This window comes from Poromitra crassiceps (assembly GCF_964638095.1).
Source record: "Poromitra crassiceps genome assembly, chromosome: 23".
Classification (NCBI taxonomy): domain Eukaryota; kingdom Metazoa; phylum Chordata; class Actinopteri; order Beryciformes; family Melamphaidae; genus Poromitra; species Poromitra crassiceps.
The window spans coordinates 8,415,722-8,441,311 of NC_139639.1; the positions used below are offsets into that span (position 1 = coordinate 8,415,722).

At 45.1% G+C, this 25,590-nt stretch overlaps 1 long non-coding RNA gene across 1 annotated transcript; it reads right to left on the reverse strand.

The window, feature by feature from the left end:
* Nucleotides 1-378: 378 nt before the first annotated feature.
* Nucleotides 379-7,646, reverse strand: LOC310797151. Its single transcript, XR_014553711.1, has 3 exons — nucleotides 7,560-7,646; nucleotides 4,220-4,378; nucleotides 379-471 (listed from the first exon to the last, which is right to left on the reverse strand). It is a non-coding gene; the product is annotated as an uncharacterized lncRNA (long non-coding RNA).
* Nucleotides 7,647-25,590: the final 17,944 nt, after the last annotated feature.

The window sequence follows — 25,590 nt, forward strand, 5'->3', positions numbered from 1 at the left end:
GTCGTGTGTGCTGATCAGAGTTGTGATTAAAGGGTTGGGTGGGCCCCGGAAGATTTTCAGATTTGAAAGTGGGCCATGGCATTCTTAACTTTGAGAATCCCTGCCTTAGGTCTTTTAGTTTCATATGATACCAGTTTTCTTACACTATCTTTAAAAGTGAACCTGCTACACCCTCTGAAAAACAGTAATGTCGGCTGACATCCACGATTTTTGCTGTTAAAATTGTTGTCCCTATGCAATGGTGAAATTTCCACCATTGCTCTTGGTTAAAACAAAGTGGTGAATTCAGGGGAAAACAAGACACACGTCCACATCACCCACTTAAAAAAATAAAACACTTACAGATGACTTTGAGTTGAATGTGTCTGTCCACGTCGAAGTTGTTGATCTGTGCTTTGTACAATCCACTGTCTCCTCTGGTCAATCCTCTGATCCTCATCTCTCCAGTTGAAGTGTTCAGGTCACCACGATCTTCAAATATGCAATAACATAGTTAGGGGTAGCTAGCTATTTCTGTATTTTTCAACCTGCATCATACATCCCTTTTTTCATATTTGTTTATGTATAACTAAGTCATGTGAGCAGAAATCTTTGAAATTGGTGCAGTAATTGACCTAGATCGCTTTTCCCACAAGATAATGTTCACAAAAGATGAGTAGTACTTTCATGACTTTTGACGTATTTTCTTAAAAAATGCATTTATGCATCAAAGGTCATAAAAGTGGTCCTTATTTGTAAAGATTATCTTGCTGAACACAAACTTCACTGTTTCATACACTTTTCTTAACCACAGATGTGAAGTTCACACCATACGCCGAATCAACGCTCAACCTACACTGAACCCACAAGCCGTTCACATCAGCCGCGCGCGTGCCTTGCTCAAGCCTTGCTCATACAATTGTTTAGAATTCAGTCCTATTTTCCAAGCGTAATTGGCTGTTCACACTATACGCCGGAGCAACACTCAACCTAAGGTCAACCTACGCTGAACCCACATTTAGGCGTCCTTGTTAACAGGCGAAGCTGTTCACACCACACACGCACGCGCCACGCTTGGAAAATAGGACTGAATCCTGAACGATCGCGTGAGCAAGACTTGAGCATGCTATGAGTGTGACATGCGTGTGGCTGGTGGGAACGGCTTCGCCTGTTAACACGTTCACTGCCAATGACGAGATATCTCGTCTTACAAAATCCAACGGTTGACTGCCAAAGACGAGATATCTCGTTTAAAAAAAAAAAAAAAAAAAATTTGACGGTGGGACATCGATCAAACCCTTTTACGTCTCCTATACCAATATTGGAGGTATTGAATGTGTATAATCTATTTTACCGACCAACTAAGTGGCGACAGTGCTCTCCAGACGAGAAAGCCGAGCAAAAACAGCCGCGGGAGGAAGCCATTCTCAAGGAAATGGCTTGGCGAAAACGCTTTCGATTTCACACACACACACACACACACACACACACACACACACACGCGCGCACACACACACACACACACACACACACACACACTCGAGTACCTTTGAGCATAAATAAGACCAGAATCGCAAAAGCTTCATCAAAGCTCTCAACCGACACCCCAAGAAACGAACGAGCCCGTTTTACAGTCATCCAGACTCGCCCGAGAGCGGCCGCGCCGCCAGCAGCAGCAGCAGCACAGACGAGCAGCAGCAGCAGCAGCAGAGCGGAGTACGCCTCAAGATTGGAAGAAGGGGATCGCAAAGGAATTTCTCTCCCGTGTCCCCCCCCCTCGCCTCTCCTCTCCTCTTCCCCGCTCCTGCGATTCCCCTCTCTTTTTTTGGGATCTGTGAGGCAACAGAAACTCGCCTGTGACAAAACACTGCAAAGCCACACCTACGGAGGGAGGAGTTTGAAGGACACACACACACACACACACACACACACACACACACACACACACACACACACACACACACACACACACAATACAGTATACACACTTGCCCAAGGGCACCCATAATCACAGGCACGTGAGGTGGTTCTAAAAATCCATTTATCTCAAAACTCTCTGAAAATCTCTGAAACCATGCTGTACTCAACGGCTAATATCTACATAACTACTAACTCTACAAACTAACTCTTTTAGACAGAGAAAGCACACATTCTATTAGTACTTTTGTGAACTTTGTGTTCACAAAGTCAAAGCAGAAAAGAATCCTCGGCTCTTGTAAAATGAGCCAGAATCCTCAAAAAAACCCTCTGGCAGAAGCTACCTACAGTAAAAAAAAATGGCTGGCAGTGAATGTGTTAACAAGGACGCCTAAATGAAACTTGTAGGTTCAGCGTAGGTTGAGCTTAGGTTCAGCGTAGGTTGAGCTTAGGTTGAGCAGGTTGAGCGTTGCTTCAGCATATAGTGTGAACGGACACTAATGCGTGAAGCTTGAAGCTGCCATGCATGAAGTAAATGGAGGAGGCCGGTGGAGCAGCTCCGAGCCCGGCACTGAGGAAAGGAGAGTGTCTGGTGTGAACGGAGGCGTGAGCTCACGTTCAGCGTGAGTCAAGCATCAACAAAGGTTTAGACTAATGTCAATCATGAAGGTTACCTCTGCAGCCAATGCCCTGCTTATCCACATCACACCATACTTTGTTATTCATGCCCCCTTTCATTTATAGCCTACTTTTCCCATCCATTCACAGGCACCCCCCCTTTAGTAATAGCCAATCAGCTGAAGCCAATCCCTTTCCCTTGCTTTTCTGCTGAGCCAATCACAGTTGAGTGTATTTGAAGTTATTGTTTTTACTCTGTTGTTAGGCTAACCACATTTGTGTTGTCGCCACAGTTGGCCGTGATTGCCTTGAAGCACTTGTTTTACCCCACCTCCTCCCCTCCCACCACCGTCATGACTCCTGAAGAATTCCCTATGGGGGAATTTTCTAAATTATGCACTGCTGATGCCCTCCTCTCGCCATCTCAGGAGGGGCGGAGTCAGGGAGTCATATGCCAAACCTTAAAATGTTTATTGTATCATTAACACATTGACTGCCAGCCCTTTTTTCAATGCTGTAGGTAGCTTCTGCCAGGCCGTTTTTTGAGGATTCTGGCTCATTTTAAAAGAGCCGAGGATTCTTTTCTGCTTGGAGTTTGTGAACACAAAGTTCACAAAAGTACTAATAGAATGTGTGCTTTCTCTGTCTAAAAGAGTTAGTTTGTAGAGTTAGTAGTTATGTAGATATTAGCCGTTGAGTAAATTTGCAATCCCCCGTGTGCTGCTGCTGGCGCGGCCCGAGAGCGGCGAGTCTGGTGACTGATGACTGTAAAATCGGCAAGCCAATACCTTGAGAATGGAGGAAGCAGCCGCGGGAGGCGGCTGCTTTTGGTTGACTTTCTCTCTGTCGGGAGGGCACCGTCGCCACCTAGCTGGTCGGTAAAATAGATTATACACATTCTCTTCCTCCAATTCTGCTATAGGAGACGTAAAAGGGGTTGATCGATGTCCCACCGTCAAAAAAAAAAAATGTTTATGTAAGCCGAGATATCTCGTCCTTGGCACTTAACGGTTGGATCATGTAAGCCGAGATATCTCGTCCATGGCACTCAACGTGTTAAAGTGTATTTGAACCTTCTTACTAGTCTCTCATGATTGAACTTATTTCATGCATTCAACCGAAATCCCCACGCAAAAATCTCATTGCCTTTTACACCTACGAACCAGGAAGTGCCGTGACTTCTGGGTAAGTCTACAAAAATACATCATCCCTGCAGTACTCTATGGTCCCTTTTCCCTAGCCCGCATCACTGTGGGTGGGGTGTGGGTGGTGGGAGGAGGAGTGAGTAGGCCCTAGCCACTTCTCCTACCCACCCCTCGAATCAAGGCTCTCTACAACTTTCCTATCCCTAGCTATGGCTCCTTTTACCTACCCCCCCCCCCCTTCCTTGATGGAACGGATGGACGTGAGGTCACAGTGACCTTGAACTTTGACCACCAAAATCCACTCAGTTCCTCCTTGATTCCAAGAGGATGTTTGAAGAAATTCCGTCAAGGCGTTCCTGAGATATTGCATTAACGAGCAAGGAACGGATGTACATACAGACAGACGTACGTACAACCTGAAAACATCATGCATCCGGCCATGGCCATCACCGGCGCAGGCATAAAAACCACAGCATCATTCAGCATACATCTGAGAGAACAACTTGTCCCTCCCTCCCCCTGTTAAATCTGAGCTTAAATCACCCTGTGTCTCAGTTTACCTTTGAATTGACGGTAGGAATCTATCGGCTGATTCGGCCCATTCCACTGCATGGCGATGTCAGATCCATGGTACCACTCTACGGCAGTAATGGAGCCAATCCCAGAGGACCAGTCTGGCTTGAGGACAACACTGCCCCCTAGTTTCCCGTAGAGTGTTTCTGCAAAGACAAAACAAATGGAAGCTGTGAGATTTTAAATGTGAGCGTGTGTTTTGTCAGGGGGGCGGAGCAGAACTAGTGACGTTAAAACAGGTTCACTTGCATTGGAAAAGTGAAGTCATCTCAACACATTGTAGATATTTCAAGGTATTTAAAAAATGATTTAATACTACTAATACATAATGCTATTTTGATACATAATACATCAGTATTTCTTAAATGTTTTGTGCTGTCTACTCTTTTCTGTTATGTTCTACTGTTTTCTATTTTCCTGTGAGTTATTGTCCTTTCCAGTACTTGACTATTGAATGAAGTTGTGCTGTACCACTTCATCTCTGGTGTGAGCCTCCTACAGTAGACTACCTGCTGGTGTACTGCCTGTAGACCACTTCATCTCTGGTCTGAGCCTCATATAGGAGGCTACCTGCTGGTTTACTGCCTGTAGACCACTTCATCTCTGGTCTGAGCCTCCTAGTCTACCTGCTGGTTTACTGCCTGTAGACCACTTCATCTCTGGTCTGAGCCTTCTAGTCTACCTGCTGGTTTACTGCCTGTAGACCATGTCATCTCTGGTCTGAGCCTCCTATAGTAGGCTACCTGCTGGTTTACTGTCTGTAGACCACTTCATCTCTGGTCTGAGCCTCCTAGCTACCTGCTGGTTTACTGCCTGTAGATCACTTCATCTCTGGTCTGAGCCTCCTATAGGAAGCTACCTGCTGGTTTACTGTCTGTAGACCACTTCATCTCTGGTCTGAGCCTCCTACAGTAGGCTACCTGCTGGTTTACTGCCTGTAGGACACTTCATCTCTGGTTTGAGCCTCCTACAGGAGGCTACCTGCTGGTTTACTGTCTGTAGAACACTTCATCTCTGGTCTGAGCCTCCTACAGGAGGCTACCTGCTGGTTTACTGTCTGTAGAACACTTCATCTCTGGTCTGAGCCTCCTACAGTAGGCTATCTGCTGGTTTACTGCCTGTAGACCACTTCATCTCTGGTCTTAGCCTCCTAGCTACCTGCTGGTTTACTGTCTGTAGACCACTTCATCTCTGGTCTGAGCCTCCTATAGGAGGCTACCTGCTGGTTTACTGTCTGTAGACCACTTCATCTCTGGTCTGAGCCTCCTATAGGAGGCTACCTGCTGGTTTACTGTCTGTAGACCACTTCATCTCTGGTCTGAACCTCCTACAGTAGACTACCTGCTGGTTTACTGCCTGTAGACCACTTCATCTCTGGTCTGAGCCTCCTATAGGAGGCTACCTGCTGGTTTATTGTCTGTAGGACTTCAGACCAGCTGTGGCAGCAACAGGAAAATGGACAATTATTAGGCTAAACTGCCACACTTCATATTGCATTCACCTGGAGGGAAATAGCCTTTTTTAATGTATTACTTTTCTCATAATTCATACTAAATGATGAGGATGTGTACATGTAGAGGCACATTTCACGTGCACACTGGTGACCTATGAGTGTGTGAGGGGCAATTTAACAACGTGCATGATTTTTAGTTGTGAGAAGTGCCTGACTGTGTCTTGAGTCACATGGACCAGCTTGAACACATTTCAGATGCAGAACCTGGAACAGTCTCAAATATGGTATCAATGCTTTTGGAACATTGTTTGGTTGCAGTAACAGATTAGGTCACTGGGTGGTGCTGCTTGTTTATACTGAGACTGTGTTACAGCAACAGCTTGAGTCAGTAATTCATGCATTTGACCACAAAATGCAACCCAGTCTCCATTTTTTTTTAAGTAGAAACATTTGTCCACAGCCTAAAAACATTTCTATTTCACAATTTCGGCTCTAAAATTGTTAAATGGAATATGGTTTTTGTGTGGATTCTTGGTTAAGTTTAGAGGGTCTGAGGTGGTCGGGTCAGGGGGAGTCGAGGACCCCTCCCCCACGCCCCACGCCTAACCCTAAACCTAACCTCTCCCACCCCTCTCAAAACTCCCACCCCTCCAAAAACGGGAGCATGTCTATGTTCCCACAGCCCAGTCTCCATTTATTTTTAAAGTAGAAACATTTGTCCACAGCATAAAAACATTTCTATTTCACAATTTCGACTCTAAAATTGTTAAATGGAAAAGGGTTTTTGTGTGGATTTTTGGTTAGGTTTAAGGTTAGGGTCTGGATTAGGGTTAGGGTTAGAGGGTCTGAGGTGGTCGGGTCAGGGGGGGTCGAGGACCCCTCCCCCACGCCTAACCCTAAAACCTAACTTCTCCCACCCCTCCAGGCTAAGTTAAATAGGCATTAATGTGCAGGGAATTTACATGAATTTACAGTCCCAGTTAGACAGGCATTAAATTAGATACAGTATGAGTTCAGTATGACCTCAGTCTCTTGCCGTGGGGGAGTGTCTTAAAGAGTTTGTGGCCAGGGTGGTGGGAGGCCTCGGCCATGAGCTTGCGAGACCGCTTCAGTGTCCTGGCTGCATGCAGGTCCTGGAGGGATGGCAGGTTGCATCTGACTCCAAGTCTAGGTTGCACAAGATCTACCCCTCTGTCTCACCACTATGTGATAGGTGTCAGGTGTTGAGGGTATACTATCCCATGCTTTTTGGTTTTGCCCTTCGCTATCTGGATTCTGGGCCAAGGTATTTGATACTGTAAGGCCTATAAAATAACTTGTCAGTCGGAGGCAGAACTCGCCATCTTCGGCTGCTCAGAATCCTCTCTGCTCCTTCCTAATGCTGTGCAACAGTCTCTGATGCAGGGGATGACTGTCGCCAAGAGACTCATTCTGAAGGAGTGGAAGTCCCCCTCTCCACCTTCTTTTCAGCTGTGGTTGATGGACATGGTCTTGGTTATACGTGTGGAGAGACTCCGGTTCCTGAGGACCAATTCGCTTAGAAAATTCTCAATCATTTGGGACCAGTTTCTGGTCTACTTAGACGAGGTTAGGAGCGGCAGGTGATTTGCCCGGCTGACTTTTTATGGAGCCCTTCCGTGGGATCCCACACACTCTTACAAGCACACAAGCACTTGATGCGGCTGCTTAGTGGTAACATTGGAATGTGTGTTTTTGTTTTTTGTCTGAGCCTGTTTGTTCCCTATGTTCTGAAATTTGTAAAAAAAAAAAAAAAAAAAAAGAAGAAGCTTGAAAACGGTGGATTTATTTCCCAGGTGAATTCAATACGCTTCCATACAGTTTATAACCTTTATGTAAAATCAATCCAAACTCACGGGACTTTGCGCTCTCTGCAGCCAGCAGGCAGGCCCACATCAACCAAGTCAGAATGACAGGAGGCGACATCCTCTTCTCTGGAACCTAAATTGCAGACAGTATATCACAGTATATATTACAGTATATCACAGTATATATTACAGTATATCACAGTATATATTACAGTATATCACAGTATATATTACAGTATATCACAGTATATTTAAGCAATATAGCATGAGAGCAAGTGTGTTGTGATGAATATGTCACGGCCTCGTGGGATAACAGCTTATCAGCGGGATATATTTCACAACACACGCTGCTCGAGTGCTATATTGCTTTTATAAAACGGTTTCCAAGTATAATAATATAATAATAATAATACTATAAGTCCGACTGGCATGGTTTTTCTTTAAGAGTCAGTTGAAACACTACTGTAAGGCGGGACCTCTAGCAAGAAGATAGACGTGCGGGTGATTTGATTGGATCGTTCTGGAGACTGAAGTCGACATTGGCCAATCCTGGCGCTTGCTGAGAGCAAAGCCCGACCAGGGGCCGGTTGCACCAATGGCGGCGATTGAGCCAGAAAGACAGTCTGAATGAAATTGAATGTAACGTTCCCAATTCTATGTATTAACTTCTAAAAAACTAACGGCAACATTTTGGAAGGCTAAGCCACACAACTAGTTAGTTATAATCTAACGTCGTGCTTTCAAAGACAGCGAACTGGCGGTGTTACGACGAACACGGCTCAGTTGACCGCAGTTACGACGATGACGGTCAAAAAGGTCTCCGCGGAGATCTCTGTTACAGGCAGTTAAGACCAGTGTAAGACCAGTTGGTGCAACCGGCCCCAGAGCCGTATGCCGACACCAAGTAACGTACTTTTAGTAAGAGAGTTGCGCCATCATGCGTCCATAATGACTCATTGTACAAAGACTTGAAGGACTAGTGACCCTCCATACAGCAGATCAGGAGAAAGCTGTTTGGCTCGAGCGCAGCGCTGCCATTTAGTAAGAGAGTTGCTATGGTAACCAATAACCCATGGCCATGGGTTATTGAACTCGGTTACTGGAATTATACAATGGCTGTGAACCAATCAGATTGCTTGATTTGAGGTACCCATTTTATAAATTGCAGTATATCACAGTATATATTACAGTATATCACAGTATATTTAAGCAATATAGCATGAGAGCCAGTGTGTTGTGGCAAATATATCCCGCTGATCAGCTGTTATCCCACGAGGCCGCAGGCCGAGTGGGATAACTGCTGAGCAGCGGGATATATGCCACAACACACGCAGGTCGAGTGCTATATTGCTTTTATAAAACGGTTTCCAAGTATGATAATATAATAATAATAATAATACTATAAGTCCGACTGGCATGGCATTCTGGTAGAGTCAGTTGAAACACTACTGTAAGGCGGGACCGCAAGAACGTGCGGGTGATTTGATTGGATCGTTCTGGAGACTGAAGTTGACATTGGCCAATCCTGGCGCTTGCTGAGAAGCTGAGAGCTTTCTGGAAAGCCCGACACGCAGCTCGAGCGCAGCGCTGCATTCTCAGCGCTTGCTGATAAGCTGAGAGCTTTCTGCAAAGCCCGACACCAACTAACGTTACGGGGTTAAATGCGGGGTTAACAGCCTTTTTTTTGCAAAGAAGACATTAGCCCGCGTCTATTCTTGTACAAAACATAATTTTCTGCGAAGTATTAGTAAAGTTATAAGCGAAGATCGATTCACAAGGATCTGACAGCTGTCTCCGCCATTTGTTTTTTCTACATTGTCATTTGAGGTAACCAAAGCCTTTTAGTAAGAGAGTTGCCATGGCAACTCATAACCCATGGCCATGGGTTATTGGAGTGGGTTACGGGATTTATACAATGGCTGTGTACCAATCAGATTGCTTGATTTGAGAGAGCCGTTTTATAAATTACAGTACATCACAGTATATATTACATTATAAAATGGGTACCTCAAATCAAGCAATCTGATTGGTTCACAGCCATTGTATAATTCCAGTAACCGAGTTCAATAACCCATGGCCATGGGTTATTGGTTACCATGGCAACTCTCTTACTAAATGGCAGCACTGCGCTCGAGCCAAACAGCTTTCTCCTGATCTGCTGTATGGAGGGTCACTAGTCCTTCAAGTCTTTGTACAATGAGTCATTATGGACGCATGATGGCGCAACTCTCTTACTAAAAGTACGTTACTTGCTGTCGGCATACGGCTCTGGGGCCGGTTGCACCAACTGGTCACTGCAGAGTGCAGAGATCTCCGCGGAGACCTTTTTGACCGTCATCGTCGTAACTGCGGTCAACTGAGCCGTGTTCGTCGTAACACCGCCAGTTCGCTGTCTTTGAAAGCACGACGTTAGATTATAACTAACTAGTTGTGTGGCTTAGCCTTCCAAAATGTTGCCGTTAGTTTTTTAGAAGTTAATACATAGAATTGGGAACGTTACATTCAATTTCATTCAGACTGTCTTTCTGGCTCAATCGCCGCCATTGGTGCAACCGGCCCCTGGTCGGGCTTTGCTCTCAGCCAAGCGCCAGGATTGGCCAATGTCAACTTCAGTCTCCAGAACGATCCAATCAAATCACCCGCAGGTCTATCTTCTTGCTAGAGGTCCCACCTTACAGTAGTGTTTCAACTGACTCTCAGAATACCATGCCAGTCGGACTTATAGTGTTATTATTATTATATTATTATACTTGGAACCCTTTTATAAAAGCAATATAGCACTCGAGCAGCGTGTGTTGTGGAATATATCCCCCTGCTCAGTTGTTATCCCACTCGGCCTGCGGCCTCGTGGGATAACAACTGATCAGGGGGATATATTCACCACAACACACTTGCTCTCGTGATATATTGCTTAATTATAAAACGGCTCTCTCAAATCAAGCAATCTGATTGGTTCACAGCCATTGTATAAATCCAATAACCCACTCCAATAACCCATGGCCATGGGTTATTGGTTGCCATGGCAACTCTCTTACTAAAATCCTTTGGTTACCTCAAAAAAAACAAATGGCGGAGACAGCTGTCAGATCCTTGTGAATCGATCTTCGCTTATAACTTTACTAATACTTCGCAGAAAATTATGTTTTGTACAAGGATAGACGCGGGCTAATCTTCTTTGCAAAAAAAAGGCTGTTAACCCCGCATTTAACCCCGCATTTAACCCCGTAACGTTAGTTGGTGTCGGGCTTTGCAGAAAGCTCTCAGCTTCTCAGCAAGCGCTGAGAATGCAGCGCTGCGCTCGAGCTGCGTGTCGGGCTTTCCAGAAAGCTCTCAGCTTCTCAGCAAGCGCCAGGATTGGCCAATGTCAACTTCAGTCTCCAGAACGATCCAATCAAATCACCCGCACGTTCTTGCGGTCCCGCCTTACAGTAGTGTTTCAACTGACTCTATCAGAATACCATGCCAGTCGGACTTATAGTATTATTATTATTATTATATTATCATACTTGGAAACCGTTTTATAAAAGCAATATAGCACTTGAGCTGCGTGGTGTTGTGGCATATATCCCGCTGCTCAGCAGTTATCCCACTCGGCCTGCGGCCTCGTGGGATAACAGCTGATCAGCGGGATATATTTGCCACAACACACTGGCTCTCATGCTATATTGCTTAAGTATATTATATTACAGAAATGGAGGAAACATGTGAAGTATTTAAAAGTTGAAGGATTAGAAGGATTAGAAGCCATCTCTTCAGGACCTGCACACTACCATTATGCTGAAGCGGTCTTGGAAAATCATGGCTGACTCCTCCCACCCGGGACATAAACTGTTTGAGGCCCTCCCCCTTGGCAGGAGAGGTCTGGCGGTAGGCCAGAACCTCTCGTCACAAGGACAGCTTCTTCATATGTTACTTTAAAATACTGCACTTTAAATGTGTGTGATTGTTTTCTATATAGCTTTGTCTTCTCCTATTGATGTGACCGCTGCAATGCATACTTGCACTAAGTAATCTGATTACTTACTGTGGCTATTAAAGTGAATCTTAAAGTGAAACAATAGAGAGAAACAGGCTGGACAAAACTGAACGTGTACGGGTGTGTCTCCACCCCATAGTGAAAAATGCATCAAGTTGAATCAGCTCAGTATAAACTCACTGTTAGGAGCACAGAAGCACTGAAGCAGCGTTTATAGGAAGCTAGCCGCCGTTAGCGTTACCTGTATCGTTCCAATTGTGTTCGGATGGTGACCTGCGTTACACACGGCTGTAGTAATGACAGCAATAAAGTCCCCGTGGTTTGTTTCTATCTCTACCATCCACAGACGTGAAGGGAGCGAGACGGAGGATACGTCAGCAGCACAGGAGATGTGTGGATAGTTAGGAGAGACAGGTGAAACTTTCTGACAGCTCCTCACAACAAAGTCTGTTCACCTCGTTTTTTCTTTTGTTTATTATTACAGGCATTAACGGCAGCATACAAACAACAACTCTGGGGTTTTTATTGCTGTCATCACTATCGCTATTTTGTAATGGAACAGAAACGACAATAAGGCCGTTACTATAGTTGTCAGCTGCAGGACGGTATGTCAACAATATGGCGCTGTCCGGGGTTAGCGAATAAGGTGAATAGGAACAGGCCCATTATAAATATGGAGTGATTTGTCATTCAGCAGCAGTAAATGATCTTGGACAAAGATGAGCTTGAGACACAAAAGGTGTCATCAGGATTCAAATCTGAATCTTGTAGATCTGTTGTGATCAAGTCACAGAGACATTCTGCCTTCATCTGACATTAAACAAGTCTAATCTAGTCTGTCACCAAACCGGTCTAACAGAAACCAGCTCTGAGGCAGAGAAACCACAGACACATGAAAACAACATCATTCATGTTCAACTAGTGTGAACAAGCTTATTTTACAGTGTGCTGTTTGTGTTGGTCACAAAGGTCACAAAGCCTCCTGTTAGCATCGCTAGCCTCCTGTTAGCATCACTGGGAGTTAGGGATGGGCATCGAATTTCGAATTTTCGAATAATCGTTGTTATTATCAAGGTCGACTTTTATTATTGAAATTCGAAATTCGGAATTTTTTTTTTTTTTTTTTTTTGAGTGAAATGTTGCATTGTCTCCCCTGATTCTAAGTATAGTCAAATCGCTTGGTTTGAGCAAGTAAAACAATTTTTATAAACATTTTAAGCAAGGTTTATGGAAAAATGAATGGCGGATGAAATCCCATGAAGAGGGAGAGGGGGTGACTTTGGCACCCCTTTGGCACTCAGACCTGAGCCTACTAAATATTTAATGAACCACTCATGATTGTCAAAACTGTTTTTTATTTTCGAAAATGTCAATGTCATGTAACATGTTCTTTACTTCAGTGGTGCAATGCTTGTTTGAGCTAAAAATCCACAACAGAAGCTTTTTATATTAATTAATAAAGCCGTAGACTTAGAATCAGGGGAGACAATGCAACATTTCACTCACAAAAAAAAAAAAAAAAAAAAAAAAAGTTTTTTTTTTTTTGCATTTTTATTTTTTTTTTCGAATTTCGAATTAAATTCGAATTTGGCCAGCGAATTTCGAATAGTGTTTTTGCTAGAAATGCCCATCCCTAGTAAGAGTCAAAGGGAACTGAAGGTATTTCCCTGATGGTAGAATTCCTTTAGCCTGCTGTAGGTGGAGACGGTCATTAACACACACGACGAAACGTTAAGCTGAACCTAATACAGACTACAGAGAGAGGGGGGCAGCCTGAGGGAGGGAGGGAGAGACAGACAGACAGAGAGAGAGAGAGAGAGAGAGAGAGAGAGAGAGAGAGAGAGAGAGAGAGAGAGAGAGAGAGAGAGAGAGAGAGAGGGGAAGAGGGAGGGAGGGGCGTTATTTCGAATCCCACATAGGTTATGCAAAAACCACGCCCTGTGCCCGCCTACGCAGCAGTCAAGCGCCGGGATTGGCCAGGCGCTCATGCTCATGTTGGGCTCTCTGTTACAGGGACACATTCCTGTGAGAAGCAACAACACCAAGCGAGGCTGCAATGAGGATATTGAAAGACAAAATCCTACATTGCACCAAAGCATACAATGTATTTTAATGTTATTTGACTTTCTGACCACCCGCCTCAGTGCTTATGAGGCCAGAATAACAGATGCTGCTGGCCATTGGGAAGGCTAACCCTTTACTTTTGGTTTTATTTATTGTGTATGATTCAAGCATGAGGGAGGGAGAGACAGAGAGAGGGGGAGAGAGAGAGAGGGGAAGCATGAGGGAGGGAGGGAGAGAGGGGGGAGTGTGAGGGAGGGAGAGACAGAGAGAGGGGGAGAGAGAGGAGGGAAGAGGAAGGGAGGGAGGGAGAGACGAGAGAGAAAGAGGAAGCGTGAGGGAGGGAGAGACAGAGAGAGGGGGAGAGAGAGAGAGGGGAAGCATGAGGGAGGGAGGGAGGGAGAGACAGACAGACAGACAGAGAGAGAGAGAGAGAGAGAGGGGGAAGGTGAGGGAGAGAGGGAGGGAGAGACAGACAGAGAGAGAGAGAGAGAGAGAGAGAGAGAGAGGGGGAGCATGAGGGAGGGAGGGAGAGAGAGACAGACAGGAGGCTCTTTCACACCGGCCTTGAAAGCCGAAAAATGCACGGAAAATAGGATTCGCGCCTCCGATGTGAAAGTCGTGAACGCGCGTTGGTGGATAATTGTTTTACGCCTTTTATCCCGCGACGGTAGGTAGTAACAGCGCCGGGTTACCTGGAAACCTGCCTCCATTTGAAAGCGTCTCGCAGCAAGCCGGAAAAGGTGCGAATGGTCAGCTCATTCATAAAAAAATTACAGGGGAAATCACCTCATGTATCAAAAAAAAGTAGCCTATACAATCATGACTGCAGGGACGCCAGGAGGAATGCTCCGTGCGGTTAGGCTTTATGCTCAAACGATGTTGACATTAGTAGGTAAAATTAACGGATATAATAATAAGCTTCAGAGGGCTATAGCTGTCTGTGGCGAGTTGGTCTGAGGAGCAGATGCATGCGTTTTGATATTAAGGCGAGTCCGCCCACCATGCGAGTGGTGCTCGCCTTTCAATCTGGGAGCAGGGGATTTCACCTGAAAGTACACTGCAGCACGGGAATGTGGCTGTGCTGCTTGGCTCTGTGTGAAAGCAATTTCTGTGGCGAGGGACTCCTAAACTGCTTTTTTGCCGCGATCTGTGTGTGAAAGAGCCTAGAGAGAGAGAGAGGGGGGAAGAGGGAGGGAGGGAGAGACAGAGAGAGAGAGGAAGCGTTGAGGGAGGGAGGGAGAGACTACTGTATAGGCTCTTTCATACACAGATCGCGCAAAATTGTAGTTCGGGAAGACGGTAAAGCTTGGCAGCCTCGCCACAGAAATTGCTTTCACACAGAGCCAAGCAGCACGGCCACTTTCCCGTGCTGTGGTGTACTTTCAGGCGAAATCCCCTGCTCCCGGATTGAAAGGCGAGCAGAGGGATTTCCAGCTCCTCCTAGCCCAAATTAATATTTTCATAGGTTAGTGTAGCCTAGGCTACTGTATGATGAACGAATTCAATTCAACAACAGACTTTCCTCCTTCTCCTAGTCCGCTGAGGAGATCTGTATCGGCATTTTCATTGGCTGTTTGCCGATATCATAACTTAATAAAAAAATGCGCTAATTTGCGGCTGCTGCACCTGGAAGAATCCTCTCCTACAGTAGTTCTGTGTCTGGAGCAATGTCCCGCCCACAGCGCTATCTGATTGGTTACACATCAAGCGATAGCCTATCAGAGGGCTCAGAGATGAAATCTTGACACCTCACCTCAGTGCTCTCTGTTCAGTGCAGCCTGCACTAGACAGGGGGACAGTGCGAGGCTGCCTGAAGCGAGAGCAGCGGACTAGTTGGCTGTTGTGACTGTAACAGTCACACTGTGTTAAGGTAAAGCAGCAGATATTGCCATGCCAAAGTTGTAATAAAGTTAATATACATAATAATTACCTACGCTGACATTGCAAAAACACCACGATCTTATGAGCGATTCGTATGAAGCGCTGCCTCGCACAGTGCAAAGTGTGGTGTGTGGAGATAGGTCTGTCTATCAGTCTACTTTTTTTACTTTCACTCGTCACTTTCTTGATACATGAGGTGATTTCCCCTGTAATTTTTTTTATGAATGAGCTGACCATTCGTACCTTTTCCGGCTCGCTGCGATGACCTTTCAAGTGGAGGCGGGTTGTCCGCCAATACGGCGATGTGACAACCTTTGGTGCCGGGACAAAAGGCGTACAAGAATTACCCACCAACGCGCGTTCATGCCTTTCACATCGGAGCCGCGAATCCTAATTTCCGTGCATTTTTCGGCTTTCATAGCCGGTGTGAAAGAGCCTAGAGAGAGGGGGAGAGAGAGAGAGGGGAAGCATGAGGGAGGGAGGGAGAGAGAGACAGACAGAGAGAGAGAGAGGGGGGGGGGAGTGTGAGGGACGGAGGGAGGGAGGGAGGGAGAGAGAGACAGACAGAGAGAGAGGGGGGGAGCGTGAGGGAGGGAGGGAGAGACAGACAGAGAGAGAGAGGATGTGTGTGGACTGGTTTTATCCAGAGCAATTTAGAGAGAGAGTGGCGTCAGCGGAGGACCAGAATGCACGACTCATTAGCCAATGAACAGCCAGGAAGGGGTCTCACGCTACTTTTGAATGCTAAAATAAAGCTGATAATGTGGCTACAATTTCATTCAAAAAAATAAAAAAAATCTAAGTAGGCTACAGCACAAACTGTCCATTTTGCTGCAACTTGACAGTGCTGCTTAATCCAGATTGAACCTTACTTCCTGGAACTCTTGAGAGTAAAAACTGGTCAGTTGGAGTTAATGGAGATGTCGCGACTCTTCTATATACATGACTCTGGTTTTATCCAGGAAATAACAATATCTCTGTTCCAGTTACTGGCTGCTAGTGAGAGTCAAAGGGAACTGAAAACGTTCCCATCAAACCTGGAGGCAGAAAGCAACACAACTAATTACTACTTTTACTTTTAGCAGATTTGCATTTGAACATGAACACACAACATGTTGGAAAACCCTTAGAAGAGAGTTGAGTTTTGAAGTTATCACACAGCCACACCCTTAACAGCTGAGTCACAGACTCGTTCTTTTCTAGTGTAAATATGCTAACAGCAGCCACAACAGAGATCTGCTGATAGAGTCAAGAAAGTAAAATAGACTGGAAACTGCCTAGAAAGTACTGATGGTACAATACCTTTAGCTGGAGTAGACTGGAGTGGAGACGATCGGCTGAGACACATCGACAGAAAGTTATGGTGAGGGAGGAAGAGCGAGAGAGCGAGGAGAGGGAGGAAGAGAGGAGAGGGGTGTGGACGGTTCTGGGAAAGCCACGCCCTGTGCCCGCCTACGCAGCAGGCAAGCGGCGGATTGGCCAGGAGCAAGTCTTTTTGTCTTCTTTTGACAGCTGGAATCTCCCACACCACAAACACTGCAGGGCACGCAGCCCAGCGATTTCATGAACCAACTGAATTGCTCTTGATAGCAGACATTGAAATTAATTATGGTCACCTTCCTTAGTGTAATATATTAATGCTAATGAAAACGTAACACACAAGTACGGTGGCGTATTGCATTCACTTAAAAAAAAAACATTTGCCCTGTTTTTCTGAATTAATGATACATTTTAACACAAAAAAACATTTTCAGCTCTGTTTTTCTGAATTAACGAGATCTCGTTAATTCAGAAAAACAGCTGAAAATGTGATCCCCCTCTCCCCTCCTTTTCTCCCCCTCTCCTCTCCCCCTCTCCTCTCCTCTCCCATCCTCTCCCCTCCTCTCCTCTCCCCCTCTGCTCTCCTCTCCTCTCCCCCCTCCTCTCCTCTTCTCCCCCTCTCCCCTCTCCTCTCCTCTTCTCCTCTCCCCCTCTCCCCCTCTCACCTCTTCTCCCCTCTCCTCCCCTCTCCTCTCCCTCCTCCTCTCCCCCTCTCTCTCCTCTCCCCTCCTCCTTTCCCCTCTGCTCTCCTCTCCTCTCCCCCTCTGCTCTCCTCCTCCTCCTCTCTCCCCTCCCTCTCCCCCTCCCCTCTCCCCCTCTGCTCTCCTCTCCTCCTCTCTCCCCCTCCCCTCCTCTCCTCTCCCCCCTCTGCTCTCCTCTCCTCCTCTCTCCCCTCCCCTCTCCTCTCCTCCTCTCTCCCTCCTCTCCCCCTCTGCTCTCCTCTCCCCCTCCTCTCCTCTTCTCCCCTCCCTCCCCTCTCCTCTCCTCTTCTCCTCTCCCCCTCTCCCCCCTCCTCTCCTCTTCTCCCCCTCTCCTCCCTCCTCTCCTCTCCCCTCCTCCTCTCCCCTCTCCTCTCCTCTCCCCTCCTCCTTTCCCCCTCTGCTCTCCTCTCCTCTCCCCCTCTGCTCTCCTCTCCTCCTCTCTCCCCTCCTCTCCCCCTCCCCTCTCCCCCTCTGCTCTCCTCTCCTCCTCTCTCCCCCTCCCCTCCTCTCCTCTCCCCCTCTGCTCTCCTCTCCTCCTCTCTCCCCCTCCCCTCTCCTCTCCTCCTCTCTCCCTCCTCTCCCCCTCTGCTCTCCTCTCTCCCCTCCTCTCCTCTGGTTCCCCCCCACCCACCCCGGTCAGCAGTCGCCTTTTATACACGGTCCCAAACAGCGCAGGACAACGCGATTGGCTAGCTCAGATTTGAACCGATCTGAGCCAGCCAATCGCGTTATCCTGTGATGACGTAATGTCCTGTGCCCCATGACCGGATGGACCATATATGGACTTCCTCCCCCCGAATGGCTCGTGCTATCATAGCTGCTGACTGTTACTGCACTATCCCTTTGCAATACCAACCCCGTGCAATCCATAAAGGTACATGGACGTTACTCTGCAGAAACTACAGTAACAAAATCACGAATTGCTCTGTTTTTGGAGCTCTGCATGTATGTGTTTGTCTAGTTAACATTAGCTAACGGCTAACATTCGCTAGTTAGCCAACCAACCAGCAGCTAACATTAGCTAGCTAGCTAGCTTACCGGAAGCGATTTTTTCCCCGGATGATGGCGAAGGCATAACCCACCCCTGGCCCTCTCTGCCTCTGATTAGTGGCAGCGTATAAACCATAGATATGACTATATTAAAAACATAAACACACTGGCGTCTTTCATGCAGGCTAGCAAGCGTAACTGACTGCTGTCTGTCTGAGTCTGACCCACTGAGTCTGACGGTCTGACTGACCACAGACTGTAACAGAGATGTAATGCAGGATAGCCAAGCGAATATGTTTGGATGGAAGTTTGACGTTAGGCCAATCAGAGGCAGAGAGGGGCGGGTTATGCCTTCGCATAGCCTTCGCCATCATCCCAAAAAATATCGCCTCCGGGACAACAACGCTTCCTACCCAGTGTGTGCACGTCTTTCCGACAGGGGTGGTTGTTATGGCAACTATCAACAACAACAACTACTACTAACTACTACAAGACATAAAGACCGAAATAGGCTACCTTGTTAATGTGTCTGTCGGAGACACGGCCTAACGTTAACATTTAATATGAGCCGAATATCGTCTGCGCTCAGCTACAGGAATTAAACCGGATATTCAGGTGGGTTGTGACGGTTGTTATTGTTGTCAAGTTAAAACTGTCTATAGTGCCATCAAGCAGGAGCAGTGTGTTGCTGCCATCTACAGGCAGGAAGGAGAAGGGAAAAAGTTCAGTGAGGTGGAGATGTAACCCCTCCTTCTGGTTCACACAGCAGACTGAAGAACCACGCTACAACTTCTCTCAGGTTCACGGCATTTATTTTCCAGCCGAGCTGTAAACAAACACACGATTGTGGATGGTGATGACTGTCATTTACACACACAGCTCCATGCCCCATAGGTGAAGACGTCAGCTAGCAAAGGGGTACTGTACAACTCTCTCACATAGTGATCGTATAGTTTTTTCCTTTTACAAAATAAAATAAAACCTCTACAAATAAAACATACAAAATATGTATTTTGTGTTCTCACATAAACTACCATGAACCAATTTTTTCTATATTTATATCAAAAATAAATAATAAAATAATTCTATGCAGTTTTTACAGTGTTCATAAAATATTGCAAACATACCTGTAAACAAACACACGATTGTGGATGGTGATGACTGTCATTTACACACACAGCTCCATGCCCCTGCACACCAGAATAGGAATACATTCAACACACTGAAGCAGTCGCAATGTTGCATTAGTTGCGCAATACTTCGTTAGAACAATAGGGCATGACACAGCAGCAGCTAACCACTACACAAGCTAACACACTTCACTGATCAAAACAACAGCATTGACGGTGGAACTACAACTTACAGACAGTCACATAGCGTGACCAGACTATTCATGTCACTTCCTATACACTTTGATTTGAGTGAAGTTAGATTTATAACTTAGCATTTGACAAAAGTCACGGAGCTGTTTCAGTATGTACCATAGGTGAAGACTCAGCTAGCAAAGGGGGCGAGCTGACGACTTCCGGGTTGCTATGTTTACCACCATCCACCACAAGCCACAAGAGGGCGCTAAGTGCAACAAATAAAAAGAGAAACCTTGCATAGATTAACAAAATGTAAAACCAAAGAAAGTAATAAACCTGCAAGACTAGCTTGCCAGATAAAAAATAATAAAGAATTTTGCCGAACTTCAACAAACTATAACAACCCTGTTACAGACAGACACGATTTAAACACGATTTCAGACGGCAGCCCGTCTTTATTGTCACATGAACACACCACAACACATGCATGCGGCCACTACACACACTCATGCTGACGGTGGCCGGTAAAATATGTCCTCTGCATTTGACCCATCCAGGCTTGTCCTTTCCTCCAGGGGGCAGGCCGGGAGCAGTGGTCGCTATTTCTTTCCAGCGCCCGGGGACCATCATTGGACCAACTTCAGATGTTGTCGTCACTGGTCGGATGACGATCTTCTGCATGTTTTTAGTGGGGGGTTATGTACGGAGGAACCCCCTGGGGAGTACGGGGAGAACATGCAAACTCCACACAGAAAGGCCCTTTCGACGAGATAGCCCACCAGGGCAGTAGGCACTGAAGATATGGGGGGGGGGCACAACTCCAGCGCCCACAGCGTCCCAGGTGAGAATCGAACCCAGGACCTTCGAGCTGTGAGGCGACAGCGCTTACCACTGCACCACCGTACCCCACACACACACACACACACACACACGCACATGCACACTCAGACCAAATCAACCATCCAATGAAAGTTAAATGTATGATCTTGGGATTTGCTATTTCTATCGTTTGTTAGAGCCTTCACACTCAAATGAGCCCACTTTTTTCCACTCCATAATAGCATCTAAAGCAGAAAACGTAGACCTAGCCTACCCAAACAAAGCAAATATACCCTACTAGAAATTGGATACAGGTGTTCGACTGATCTGCACCGAAAGGCCGATGAGAAGTGAAAGGCTATATGCACGTCGTGTTAAAGTTGTGTGAACTGTCGCAGTTACAGTATGTAAACAGAGTCAGCCGGCTAGAGTCAGACACTCAAGCCTCCCAAAGCTCAGGTTCATATGGGTTCCATTGCCGTTGCCACCAAAATGCTGCTCGGCTGATCCCTCCTATAGTAGGCTAACTCCTAGAATACATTCTAAACATAAGAAATGTTGAGTAAAATACTCATCTTACTCTGTCATTTGTCTGGTGGGATAAATGTATAATGACTTAGATGGCTGTAATCCATATCAGGCTGCGTGAATAGGTTGGCATAGTCGCATGGAGTGAAAAGTAGGCTACAGTTTTGATGCTCAGTGATGAAAATATTGAAACTACATAGCATGTCTGTAGTAAGGAGAATTACTGTCTAATTTTAATTAAAAAATATAGCCGCAAGCGGCGATGACGGGGTCCAAGCATGGTCAGTAAGGGTGTAGTGGTCATTAAGGGTGATGGGGTCAGTCAGGGTGTTGTGGTCACATAAGTACTTGTGACTTGAAGTAGTACTTGGATAGAAAGCAGTTTTTGTGTACAATTTCCCTTTAAGTATCTGGACAGAAAGTGGTATTTGGGTAGAACATACTGTCAATACGACAAGTACTTCTCTGGCTCTGCAGATACATATAATATGGTCTACAAAGTTAAATGCAACAGTCTGGATAGCTCACTTGGTAAAGCTCATGACTTATGCTAACTAAAGACCATTGCGGCTCAAAGTTCAAACACCACATGGGATTAACAACTTTCAACTTCAAACCGTTAAGTCAGTAACAGTAATTAAAACCCCACATGTTGCCTCCTTATTTTGCGGTGTTTCATGAACTTTTTCAATATTTTGGAAATGTTAGCTGGAGATTGCGTGGCTGTGTTCAAGAACGTGTTTTGCAACAGGGGAGGTTAGTTCTTGTCTCATGATGGAGCTTTTGTGTTCTGAAATCAGAATTTTCAGTTGTCATTGTGTCTTTCCCACACACACATCAAACCATAGGGCGTAGTGGCGTCCACTACAGAAGGTTGATGGGTTTTATCCCTGAAATTGCTTTTGGTGACTATAGCCAGCACCCTGCATGGCAGCTTGTTATGCAGTCCATTTACCATTAAGGACATTTTTGTATTACACACATAATGCACCACTTTACATTAAAAGTCTGCCCTGAATGGAGGTGTTTGAACTAATTGGTGTGGGTTGTGCTGTTACAATGAGCACATGAGTGACAAGGATAATTCAGATTTAATTCTCTTTTTGGACCTTTCACATCTGAAGACACAATAATGTATTGGAATGTTTTTCCTCTTATATATCTGAAAGAAGGCTCCCAGCAAACACAATTACATCATGATGATGTTCTGATATCATCTTTCAGTGACGTCCAGGACTAGGCCAAATCACAGCCGATTTGGGGATCATTTAGACATCTACACAGGAATGTCAAGATGACGTCGAAATATGACGTTACCATAAATAGGCATATTCAGTTATTCTGCTATGTACACAGTGTGTATTCAGCAGCGTTATACATAATTATATCCAGATTAACCTTTATTCTACATTTTCAAAAATAAAACAGTTACCTGGCCGTGGTTTGAACTCAGGACCTCCAGCTTTGGTGTCTGCTACTCTACCCCTACACCATCCTTCCACAGCAATGACAAGGCATGGATGTAACCTTATTATGGCATAAACTTGTTTTTATTAAAACGTGGGTGTCAAGTCTTTGTGGATCGGGCATTACTGTGTGACATCTAAACCAACTATGTATTATGCTACAGCAGATGCAGAACCCCAAAACACATTAACCCCACCCAAAATGCTACATTCCAACTTCCAGTAGTAGTAGTAGTAGTAGTAATAGTAGCAGAAGTAGTAATAGTAGTAGTAGTAGTGTTGGTAGTAGTGGGAGTGGTAGCAGTAGTAGCAGCAGTAGTTGTAATTGACCGGTTAATGAGTTGTGGGCAATTTAGGGTTGGCGTGTGTTTCATTAAAAGTTTCGAGATTTATCATTTCAAAACGGTTTCATGTATCCAAAATCCTTTAACAACTTCAGGTCGGGGTAGTCCATAGATGACCCAGAAAAAGTTTTGTGTGATTTGGCCAAACGGTCTAGGAGGAGCTCGCAAAAGTAGGTTTTTGATCAAATTCAAAATGGCGGAAAATCTACCAGACAGAAATGGGCGTGGCCTAGTAGGTTAGATGCACGATGCTCCAGGGAAACCGGTAGACGTGGAATTTTGATTCTACGGCTCGTGGTTCAGAAGTTATAGACCGAAAAACGTGAAATTGGCTGTTATAGCGCCACCATCTGGTGGATTGGTGTAATTTTTTTACTCTGAGTAGTGGGTGATGTCGTGAACCTGTGTGGAAAGTTTGGGTGATGGGGGGGGGGTATGGTTTCTGAGATCCACACACTTTTAGGGCAGGAAAAGAACAAAAGCAAATACACAAAAGTTTAGACATTTATAATTTCAAAACGGTTTCACGTATCCAAAATCCTTTAATAACTTTAGGTCGGGGTAGTCCATAGATAACCCAGAAGAATTTCCGTGTGATTTGGCCAAACGGTCTAGGAGTTCGCAAAAGTAGGTTTTTGATATAATTCAAAATGGCGGAAAATCTAGGCACACGCAAATGGGCGGGTCCTATATGGATAGATGCGTATTGATCCAAGGAATCCAGGAGAAGTGAAATTTTGAGTATAGGACACACGGTTCAGAAGATATGGACCATAACGCGAAATGGTCTGTTATAGCGCCACCATCTGGCCAATATGGGTATTTTTTTGTTTCTGAGTAGTGAGGCACATTTACAATCTATGTGCCCAGTCTGGCTACGCTGAGCATTACAGTTTCTGCTGTACATACAGTTTTACCAGAGAAGAATAATAAAAAAAATAAAAAAAATAATCAGAACAGATACAATAGGGATCCACGCACTTCGTGCTTGGACCCCTAAAAACAACATCCATCTGAATTTGGAACAATTTGGCACAGACATCATAGTTCTTTTTATTCAAATGTGGTATCTGTGCGCGCTCTTCAGGCAGGCAGAGGAACTGTCAGCTGTAAGATTTGACCCCTGTCAAACTCAGACTGGCAACACAAGCAGCTGACCTGACTGATCTGCTCTCCCCTGCAGCTGAAAGTGTTCCAGCCTGGAGAGCCAGCAGGGGGCAGACGTGGACTGACATAGTGAGAGCCCCGTGTTCATTCCCCCTGGAGGACCCAAGCAAGTCACACTGTAACAGCACATTTAACCCTTATACTCGTATCAATATATATCTGCTTTAAAATGCATGTGCCTTTGAAATGATATAGTGCAATCTACTTTTCTACCACCAGATGGTGAGTAACCATACAGGTTGGGACCATAGACGGGTTGGGACAGTTTTCAATAGGCAGTGAATAGAGATGATAAGTGGGTGTTTTGGTTAATTGCAATGCATGCATAGCTCCACCCAGTGTAGGAATTTGGCAGGGGCAAGGGCAAAAATGCCCCAATAAATCTCATAATGCCCCTAAAAACCATCATCCAGGGGCAAAAATTGACCCCAATAGTTTGATAATTTCATTTTAATTTCCATTTCCATCTCTAACACACACTCAACACCTGCAAGCTGGTTGCCAGAAAAAGACGTGTTGTTCACACTACGCTTTAGCAACTTTATGCACTAATTAAAAAAAAAATGTAAGTGCCCCCAAAATGTAGTAAATGCCCCCAGTTTTTAGACAGTGGGGGCAAAAGTTGCCCGCAAAATATTTTTAAGATTTCCTACACTGCCTCCATCCCATTCAGAATTGTTAAAATCACGTATACACCTAATACAGTTGTCATAGAATATTTGATGCACATTTTTTCACATTGTATGAGGCTCAGAACTGGATTGTTCACCACAATGGCTGCTGGAACACTCAATGTTTTTTTTTTACCAATACTTATCATGACAATATGATCAAAACATTCCATGGCAGCCATCCTGGTCTACCAGCCAAATGACCCTAACAGGGAAAGGAATCAGTTCAGTGTTGAATTGTGGTTATTTTCTCCTCATGATCACCACTGGGCCTGTGTGCTTCTGCATTGGCAGAAGTAAACTCTTATCTACTGGCTGCTATCAGGGTGAACATGCCACTGATAGTGATAATAACTAGGGCTGGGTATCGCCACTGACTTCCCGATACGATACGATTCCGATACACAAGGTCCCAAGTCGATACGATTTCCGATACGATACGATTCAATATAGATATTTTAGTTACGATACCAGTTTTGCTTTGATAATGGAAGAGATTCGCAAATAACTAATGCTGTAAATTGTACAAGGAACCCTCTAACCTGGTGCACTATTAAAAAATATTAATATTTACATTAAGAATTGACCATAAAGCAGTTACATCATGTAATTATTTTTTAATTAAACATGACCAACATAGTCATTCAACATCTTATCTTTCTTTACAGTCTTCTGTGAGAAGCCAAACAAATTTAGATTTCCACTATACAACAGAATCATTGAACAGCAGCATGTTGTAAACAGTGTTTCATAAAGTATAAATGCTTTGTAAATAAAATAAAATAAAATTAAATACAGCTCATGAACATTTCCAGTTCACAAACATTATAGTGCAAACAGATTTG